Consider the following 10,012-nt stretch of genomic DNA (forward strand, 5'->3'; position numbering starts at 1 on the left):
AAAACTAGCTTTTTAATTCCTAATGAATCTAAAACTAGGAATGGTTTGTGGAAACTCAATTTATTGTGGACGAACAAATCAGTAATAATTTCAAGGTCTCATATGGGCAATAATGGCGCTAGAAAGTCAGAATTTTTTGGACTGGTGGGAAACCATCAAGTCCAAAATTAAGACTTTTGATTTTTTATTGTTGCTGGCAAGAGGAAGAAAACAGAGCAAACAAGTTTTTAAAGATCTTAATGTGCGTTTCCAAACTCTTTTTAAGTTGAAAGAGGCTGGTGTAAGCAATACCGATGAACTGATTTTTAATTTAAAGAAGGAAATTAAAAAAAGTTTTAGATTTTAAAGGTAAACAAATTCATTTTAATTGCCGGGTAAAGCACTTGGAGGAAGGAGAGACGTGCACTTGCTTCTTTTTAAACAAATATCTCAAAAGAGAGACATCATTTTAGAGACGGAAGGCCAGTTCTCCATTGCGGGCATTTTAAAAGTATAACAAGAGTTTTACCAAAACTTTTTTAATGAGAAAGTTATGGATCGTTCCTTTTTAAAAGTAGCTAGTAGGGTGAAATCCTGACAGTACCGATAGCAGAAAGATCCAGAAAGATTTTCCCCAAACACAAAGAGAGGCAGCAGTCACTTTCAATTGAAGGCTGTACCTTTCGGCCTTTCTACAACCCCAAGAGTCTTTACCAAGATATTCACTCCATTAGTGGCAGAGCTGAGACTTCAAGGTATGGCAGTGGTTCCATATCTAGATGATTGGCTCATCAAGGCATCATCTTCTGCCCAACTTCAGTTAGATCTACAGACCACAATTTCTTTTTTACACCGCCACGGATGGTTTCTGAATCTATCCAAGTCCAATTTGATCCCTTCCACAAAGATCAAGTTCCTGGGTTTTCTGTTGGACTCAATGTCTCTATGTCTTTACCTACCAGATCTAAAAACCAAGCAGATACGGCAAAAAGTTACCCAGTTACAAACAAATCCACTCTGCCCCATCAGATGGGCAATGAGTATCCTGGGGTTGATGACATCTACCATTCCTGGGGAGGCATGGGCAAGATCAAGGATGAAACCTCTACAATGGCATATTCTGTCCCATTGGTCCAGAAGGGAAGAGGATCTAGACTCAGGCATTCTTATACCTTAAGTCAGGGGCGTCCAACTTGCGGCCCGCGGGACCTCAAGGTGCAGCCCGCGTGAGATCGGCAGCCAGGGCAACCGGGATCACAGGAGCATGTGTGTGTGATAGCATGGATGTGTAAGTGGGGGGGCATGGTACAGGGTGGCTGTGATGTGCAGACCCCATACTGCTGGCAGCATCAATACACAAGAGGGGCAGCTAGCCAGGTTTCAGCATGAACTGGCTGACTTGACATGATAGGAGTGTGAGTGCTAACAGCAATCACAGTCCCATCATGGCTAGGTTCCAGCATTTACTGGTTGCCTGGGTATGATTGGTATCATGCCAAGTTATATTGTTGAATTCTTTTGTCCAATTTTGGTGTGTTAACCACACTTTTATTAAAAGTAAGTAACAAACCAAAATTGTACAAAGAAATACAATAACAATATTAATTTAGAAATTATTGTTGACAGCAATAACACTCCTATCATGACCAGCCAGCCCAGCCTGAGATTGCTGTTAACAATCATTACATTTTATATATGTATTTATATATATATATATATATATATATATTAACATTATTACATTTTCTGTACAATTTTGGTGTGTACCTTATTTTTTATTAAAAGTGTGGGATTTTTTCATTATTTTTAAAGGTGGGGAGGGTCATTTTCAGTGAACCCTGAATTATCAGTTTTGGTCCAGAATTTTCATTTTGTTGCATCCCTAGAATAAATACAACTATTTCATTTTTACTTATCCAGAATCCTCAACAACATTTTCTAGGCCCTGAAATCAGTGAGAGGAAAAGTAAAGGTTTTGTGTCATTTACTTTATTTTAATCTGCATATTTTATTAAACGCCATATTTTCTCACAGTGAAAAATGAGTGCGGCCCTCGCACGTATACAATTCTGATGAAGTGGCCGACTGCAGAAAAAATTTGGACACCCCTGCCTTAAGTAGTCCTCCAGCAGCTAAACTGGTGGAAAGTCAAAAGGAATCTGTTAAACGGTCTATCTTTTCAGCCCAAAAATTGGATTATAGTGACGACTGATGCGTCCGAGACCAGTTGGGGAGCTCATCTCCAGTTTCGAATAGCCCAGGGAAATTGGTCATCAAGGCCCTGCTAGCCTTCCGGCCATGGATATCGGGCAGGGCAGTGAAGATTCAATCAGACAATACCACGACGGTATCCTATCTCAAGACAAGACTGAATCGGAAGGTTTCCCTCTTCACCTCTCTCTACAAGATTATCCGCATTTTCTGGAAGGTCTAGCGATCAAGTGGCAGTTCAATCTAGCATACATTTTTCCTCCAGTATCTGATTCCTCAAGTGCTTCTAAAGTGCTTCCTCAAGTGCTTCTAAAAATTAAAACAGACAAAGCAAGAGTCTTGGCGATACTTCCATTCTGGCCAAACCGGAGTTGGTTTACAGACCTCTGTCAGGTATCGGTGAATCATTGGAAACTACCAGTGTGGCCAGACATTTTGGAAAACACAGGGATTCCACTCCACACTCTTCACCTGAAGAAAGAACATGGCAAGATGTTAAGAGAGCTCTCAACAAATCCACGGTGGCCAGATGGCTCACTGACACCATTCGTCATGTGATACAGTTCTTCTGTCCCAGATTAAGGCCCATTCCACAAGATCTATCTCCGTCTCCGGGGCCGCTAGGGCACCAGTGTCTCCGGAGGACATGTGTAAAGTGGCCACTTGGTCCTCCTGGAACACGTTCATTAAACATTATAGACTGGACATTTCCTTGGTATCAAAATCGTATGGGCGTCAAGTCCTCCACGCTGTTAATTACTAATACCCTCCCCTCTTTATTTTAGGCATCTTGTTATATCCCACTGGTACTGCCACTATACGCAGGGAAAATCAGACATTTTACTTACCATGGATTCTCTTTTCCCCAGTATAGTGTACGTGTTTCCCTCCCTAACTTGGATAATAAGTTTTTTGTGCATACTGGTTGGTTATCTTGTTGTTAACTGACCGATGGAGTATCGTGATTGCCGATATAAGGTAGGGGAGGGCGGAGTTTAACCCTTTAACTATCTTTCAGAGTGCTTGTCCCAGGAGAAAGAGCAAGCCCACTGGGACTGCCACTATACTGGGGAAAAGAGAATCTACGGTAAGTAAAATTTCTATTTTGGGAACTTTTAATCCCTTAAAGACCAGGCTGTTTTTTACTTTTTGTACCCTTTGGGCCCGAGGCTCTTAACACTTTTGCGATGCTCGTGTTTAGATGTTTTCTCCTCACTCATTTAGTGTACACACCCAAGTTACCGTATTTGCTCGATTATAAGACGACCCCCCAAAATCTGAATATTAATTTAGGAAAAAAAGAAAAAGCCTGATTATAAGACGACCCTATAGGAAAAAAGTTTTACCAGTAAATATTAATTCATGTAAAGTATTTTTTCATATTGAATAAAAGCTATGATTGAGTAAAATATTTTTTGTTTCATGTCCTTTAATTTGCCAACCTGCCCCCCCAGTTATGCACATCTGCCCCCCATTATGCACATCTGCCCCCAGAAATGCCTTATACCCCCTATATGCCACTCTGCCTCCCTGATATGCTTTTTACCCTCCTATATGCCACTCTGCCCATGATATGCCATTTAACCCCCTATATGCCACTCTGGGGGGTTAAAAGGCATATCATGAGACAGAGTGGAATATAGGGGGTATAAGGCATTTCTAGAGGCAGAGTGGCATATAGGAGGACACTTAGACACCCAGACACTAATCTACCCACTTACCCACCAAGACACTTACATATCCACTGTGACACACATACCCAGACACTAATATACCCACTCAGACACACTTCCAAACCAAGACTCAAGCACTCAAGCAACTAAAGCACTCACCGCGATGGCTCAGCAGGCACTTAGTATACTGCGGCTTCCACGGCATTACAGCATGACGCGGTGTGACCCCGCTAGGCCCCGCCTCTTCAAAAAAATTAAAGCGGTAAATCTACCGGATCCGCCTTCGACTTTGGGACGGCACAGGGCCGCCTGGGGCCCACGGGGTCTTGCTTCTGGAGTGCCGTGCCAAGATCAATGATTTCCCTCAACCGGCTCTGCTCCCCGGCAGTGGGCGGGCTATCGCAACGCGGAGGAGGCGTTCCCCATGCTGAGAGCACACTATGCAGCTAAAGGTACGCTGCTGCCCGCGCTTTCACGGCGCTCACTGATAGACACCCGGTAGCAGCTGAGGTTACCAGACCGGAGGATCCAGATTCCCTGCAGCGCTGCAGGGAATCTGGATCTTAGTCTCATAGTCAGACCTCTGTTTGAGGTCTGATTAGAAGACGACCCCGATTACAAGACGAGAGGTATTTTTCAGAGCATTTGCTCGGAAAAAAACCTCGTCTTATAATCGAGCAAATACGGTATATGTTGTTTTTTTAAGGACAAGAAGGACTTTCTTCAGATACCATTGTTGTCATATCTAATTTCCTATAAAAAAAATAATAAAATGATGAAAAATTGAAGAAGAAAATAAAATGTTTTCTCACTTTTTTTGGAAAAATGTTTTACGCATCCAAACCTGCTACTATTCGTCCTGAGTTTGTGTTTTTTTGCCTTTTCTGCAAGTTATTGGGCAATAAGTAGCGGTTTGTTATTTCAAAACCATTTTTTCCAAAGCTGGTCATTCTGCCCCATGTGCTATTTCGGGTGTCTTTTGAAGCTGGTCAATGCAATGTACATCAAACCATATATTTTTGAAAACTAGACACGTCAAGGTATTTCAACCCTTCCCATGCACTTATTCTACTACCACCCTTTGTCAAACTTCGTGGTAATAATTTATTTTGTGTTTTTTACCACTAAAATTGTGCTTCAGGTATGGATTTACAGCTGCTGGTATACGTCACTTTCAAACAAGACCCCAATATGTGTTCAACAACATCTCCCGAGTACATGCATGGGTTGGACGGGTTGTTTGGGAGGTAAAACGCCACATTTAGGAAGTGCGCATTTTTTAACTTGGAACTTTTACATCTGGTCCTACTGCCCCCATGTCCTAATAGGGCCATCCTTGAAGCCGGCTACTGCAATGTAGCCATCAAACCATATATTTTTGAAAACTAGACATCTCAAGGTATTTCAAATACTATTTTAACCCTTTCTTCCATGAGATTCTACTACTAGCCTTTGCCAAACTTTGTGGTAGTATTTTTTTTTTTCAGACAAATTGTACTTCAGGTATAAATGTATAGTTCCAGGTAAACGTCACTATCAAACAACAGTCTTTTTTGGCTTTTTTTCATTTTGCTGGAACTGGATGGTTCCTCTGATGCATAATTATTTTTAAATGTTAACAAACCCTACATGATGCAGTTACCAATTTGCTACGACAAGGAAAAAAATCCTTCTTGATTACTCCCTGGATCAACAACATCATTCTTAAAAACTGGTGCCCAACATTGTACTGTATATTCAAGGTGAGGCCTCACCACTGCTTGCTAAAGAGGTAACATCTTTTTTCATCTTGTGATTTAATACTCCTCCTAATGCATGCCAATACCTTACTGGCTTTTGCAACCACTGACTGGCACTGCACTTGTCTATGGTCTACATTTAAACCCAAGTCCTTCTCAATTTCTGCTATCCCCAATGTAATGACCTTTAGAGTATAAGCTGCATGCTTATTTTTGATACCAAAGTGCATTGCCTTACACTTATTTATATTGAATCTGCCACTTATTTAACCAGTCCCCTAGTTTATCCAAATCATTCTTTAGAGAAGCTACATCCTGGTCAAACTTTATAACCTTACCTAATTCTGTGTCATCAGCATACACAGAAACGTGACATCCAATATCTATTGCAAGGTCATTAATAATAATTATAAATAATAAATAATTATTTGCACCCTGTCACTAAGCCAATTTCTGATCCAAACACAGGCATTTTCTCCAAGACCGATTTGTCGTAGCTTATACAATAACCGCTGGTGTGGAAGTGTCAAATGCTTTTGCAAAACCTAGATAGACAACATCTACAGTAATACCTTGATCTACACATTTACTCACAAATGTTTAGATTGCAATTAAATTGGTCTGACATTATCTGTCCTTCACAAAACCGTGCTGACTCCTACTGATTTTGTCTGATTTTGAGCTTTGTCTATTTTAAGTATATTTACCATATTTCCCCATGTATAAACTGGGTGCGTCTTATACAGTGGTGGTAGAGTGTGAGTTTAAATATACTCTACTTGTCCTCTTTATCTTTTTGGACAAAGAGGTCCCAGGTATTCTAGATAAGATTATACATTTTATTTTTATCCACTCATACAGTTTAGCTGGTTGTTTTAGATATCTGTAAAATTTTATTTTTTGACCAGGCTCTTCCCCACAAACGCACTTCTTGGTAGAGAAATTTCTGGAGGAGTGCAATCTGCCTGATCTGACGATGCACTGCATTCATTGCCTGGACTTGATGGGTTTACCAATGCCAAATAAAATGAGTTACATACACCCAACATTAACTGCCTATATAATTTTAGTTATGGAAGGCTCCAAAAAGAGAGAGAGGTGCAGGGAGATATCAGAAGAAAAATTAACCTTTTCTAGGTAGCTCATAATAGTACAGTATGTCAAATATTTAAATTATTTAAATATGTACAATTATGCACTCATAAGAATAATAATAACGCAAATGAGTTCATCTGTAAAACACATTTACTTCCAAAGTCTGTAAAAACATAAAAAAATTATCACCAATGGCGCTGTATCACACTGAAGGAACACAGGTATAATCACACAGGTATAAACTGATCAATGTGTAAATAACACAACAAATATTAATAACTATATGTCCTTTCCAGGTTCTTCTCAACAGGTATGTTAAAATTACTATGGATTTTTCTTCCTGATGAAGTCTGATTTTAATGTGTCCATTGCTGGGAGCATCTGTTATGTTGTTTGAACATTGATATGAAGGGACCTGGAGAATGTTTTCCAAAACATAAAAGTAAATTGTTTACCTAGGTTTGACACAACCTCAGAGGGCATCCCATGGAGCCAAATAATTTATTTGAGAATCAAACGTTAGGTCTATTCAGAAGTAGAGATCTAAAACAGAGGATAATTGAATAACATGGTGAGACTGTCTACTACTAAAAGTATCACTGTAGGACAGGTGGAAGCAGGCAAGTCCATGATGTAAAACCAGCAGCAGGCTTGCAAGAAGACATCTTATTGGAAGCGCAGACAGAACAAGAAGACACAGTTTTTTTTAATGTGGCATATAAATCAGGCCATCAAAAAATGTCTCTGTATCAAGTCTTTTGGGTCTATCCATGAAGAAGCCAAGTGGTCAGTCAAGTTAAGGTTTAATACATGTATACATACAGATACAACAGATACATACCTCCCAACAGTACGGGTTTTCACAGGGCAGTCCCAGTTTATAGGCACTGTCCTTAACTGGCCCAGGGAGCTGTAAAATCAAAATGGTCACCTTGTGATGCTATACAGTGGCTCTTACGGGTAAGGAGCTGGGTGCCATGGCTCAGACCCTGCACAGTTCTCGTCCCAGCCCCTTCCTACCTCTTACATTCCAACATAGGTGTCCTGATTTGGACACCTGAAATGCTGAGTATGCATATGTGATGCTGGTTGTGGGCTTTAGGAAAACTAAAATTGATGTGCTAATGGTTAGCTTAACTGTGCATACTGGACTCTACCCTTCCATGCTTACACTTGCAAAACAAAAACTTGCAGATTTACCAATTTATGAGTTGCATGCAGGATCCTGGGAGGGTATGTAACTTTAAAGGCAAGCAAGTACAATGTGATCTTGAGCATCCTTGGCTGTACCCAGCAAAATAGCCATCTCCTGTTGTCTGCCCATTCCCGTCTCAGTTGTCTCCTGATGACTGCCCATTCCAGTCACAGTCTCGTGTGTGCTCCCTGTCATGCCTGTAGATTGCACCAAAAAAAAGGAGTATGGCGGCAGCAGGCATCAGAGGCTCTGGAAGTAACCAGATTCATGCAGGCTCCTGAACAACCACCTGTACCTGCACAGAGATGATCTAGTACCTGCAGTTATGACCCTCCCTGGGAACTTTCCGGGTTTGACCCGGAGATTGCCGGATGAAGCACCGTGTCTCCGGGTCAAGACGCGAATACTTCGGGTCGCGGGCAGTGATGTCTGGTTCATGAACGAATCATTCTTTTGATCAGATTTTTTTTAGTGATCTGGATGAATCTGTGCAGTAGACTGAACGATTCATTTGTAACAGTTCAGTCTGTGAATCATGATCCCAGAGTGAGTCATCTGCACAGCACACAGACACAGACTCTGGGATCAGGTTACAGCTCATCGATTCAGAGAGTCGTTCACAGCGCACTGACAATACTTTTATTAAAAAATACAGGATTAATCTTCACTGCCCACAGGATTTAGATTCCCATTAGTTTGTCCCCTTTACCTCTAACTGCACTTTCAGTTAACTTTATTAAATTAATTAAATCAACCCTTAGTCCTCAGAATTAAATTAACCCTAAAGACCCCATCAACCATAACTGCTCCTAAATTAATCGTAAACACCCTATTAACCATAACTGCCCCTAAATTAACCCTAAACACCCCATTAACCATAACTGCCCCTAAATTAACCCCCACCTCCCCTAACTTTCAGCAGCCCAAATATTAATTTTATACTCAGGGCCGGCCTTTGGGGTGTGCGACCTGTGCAACCGCACAGGGCGCCACACTCCAGGGGGCGCCGCCGCTGGGTCCGCCGCCGACGCAGGGTCCGACGCCACCGTAGCTTACCGCTGCCGCCAGCAGCGTACCTAGCGGGCGGGGGGGGGGGCGCACCGGGTGCCGCTCATCAGGGGGGCACCCGGCACCCCTCCAGAGACGGACAGTAATGTCCGCCGCTGGAGGAGCAGGCTCGCAAGGGAGCGGTATCGGAGGTCTTTAACAGACCTCCGGCTCCCTTGAGTGATTTTAAGCCGGTTCAAGGATCTCCCTTGAACCCAGCTTAAAATCACTCAAGGGAGCCGAAGGTCTGTTAAAGACCTCCGATACCGCTCCCTTGCGATCCGCGTGGCAACAGCTGTTGTGCGCTGGGGTTTGTTATCAGATCCCGGCGCACAACACTGAAGCCGCGCCCACCGCTGTCCGTGCCCTCTGACCCGGAAGAAGACAGAAGAACTGAAGAAGAGAAGGGAAAGGAGCTGTAAGGAGAAGAGAGGAAAGGTAGGAAAGCATTCAGTGAGAGTGGATTGGTATGTGTCTGGATTGGTATGTGTGTGGATTGGTATATATGTGTGGATTAGTGTATATGTGTGGATTAGTGTATATGTGTGGATTAGTGTATATGTGTGGATTGGTATATGTGTGGATTGGTATGCGTGTGGATTGGTATATATGTGTGGATTAGTGTACATGTGTGGATTAGTGTATATGTGTAGATTAGTGTATATGTATGGATTAGTGTATACGTGTGGATTGGTATGTGTGTGGATTGGTATATATGTGTGGATTAGTGTATATGTGTGGATTGGTATGCGTGTGGATTGGTATGCGTGTGGATTGGTATGCGTGTGGATTGGTATGCGTGTGGATTGGTATACGTGTGGATTGGTATACGTGTGGATTGGTATACGTGTGAGAGTGATGGGTGTTATGCTGTACCATTTCCAATGTCTTTTTCATGATCTAATTATGCTCATCGATTCAGAGAGTCGTTCACAGCGCACTGACAATACTTTTATTAAAAAATACAGGATTAATCTTCACTGCCCACAGGATTTAGATTCCCATTAGTTTGTCCCCTTTACCTCTAACTGCACTTTCAGTTAACTTTATTAAATAAATTAAATCAACCCTTA

This window comes from Spea bombifrons, chromosome 10 (genome assembly GCF_027358695.1).
Source record: "Spea bombifrons isolate aSpeBom1 chromosome 10, aSpeBom1.2.pri, whole genome shotgun sequence".
Taxonomy (NCBI): domain Eukaryota; kingdom Metazoa; phylum Chordata; class Amphibia; order Anura; family Pelobatidae; genus Spea; species Spea bombifrons.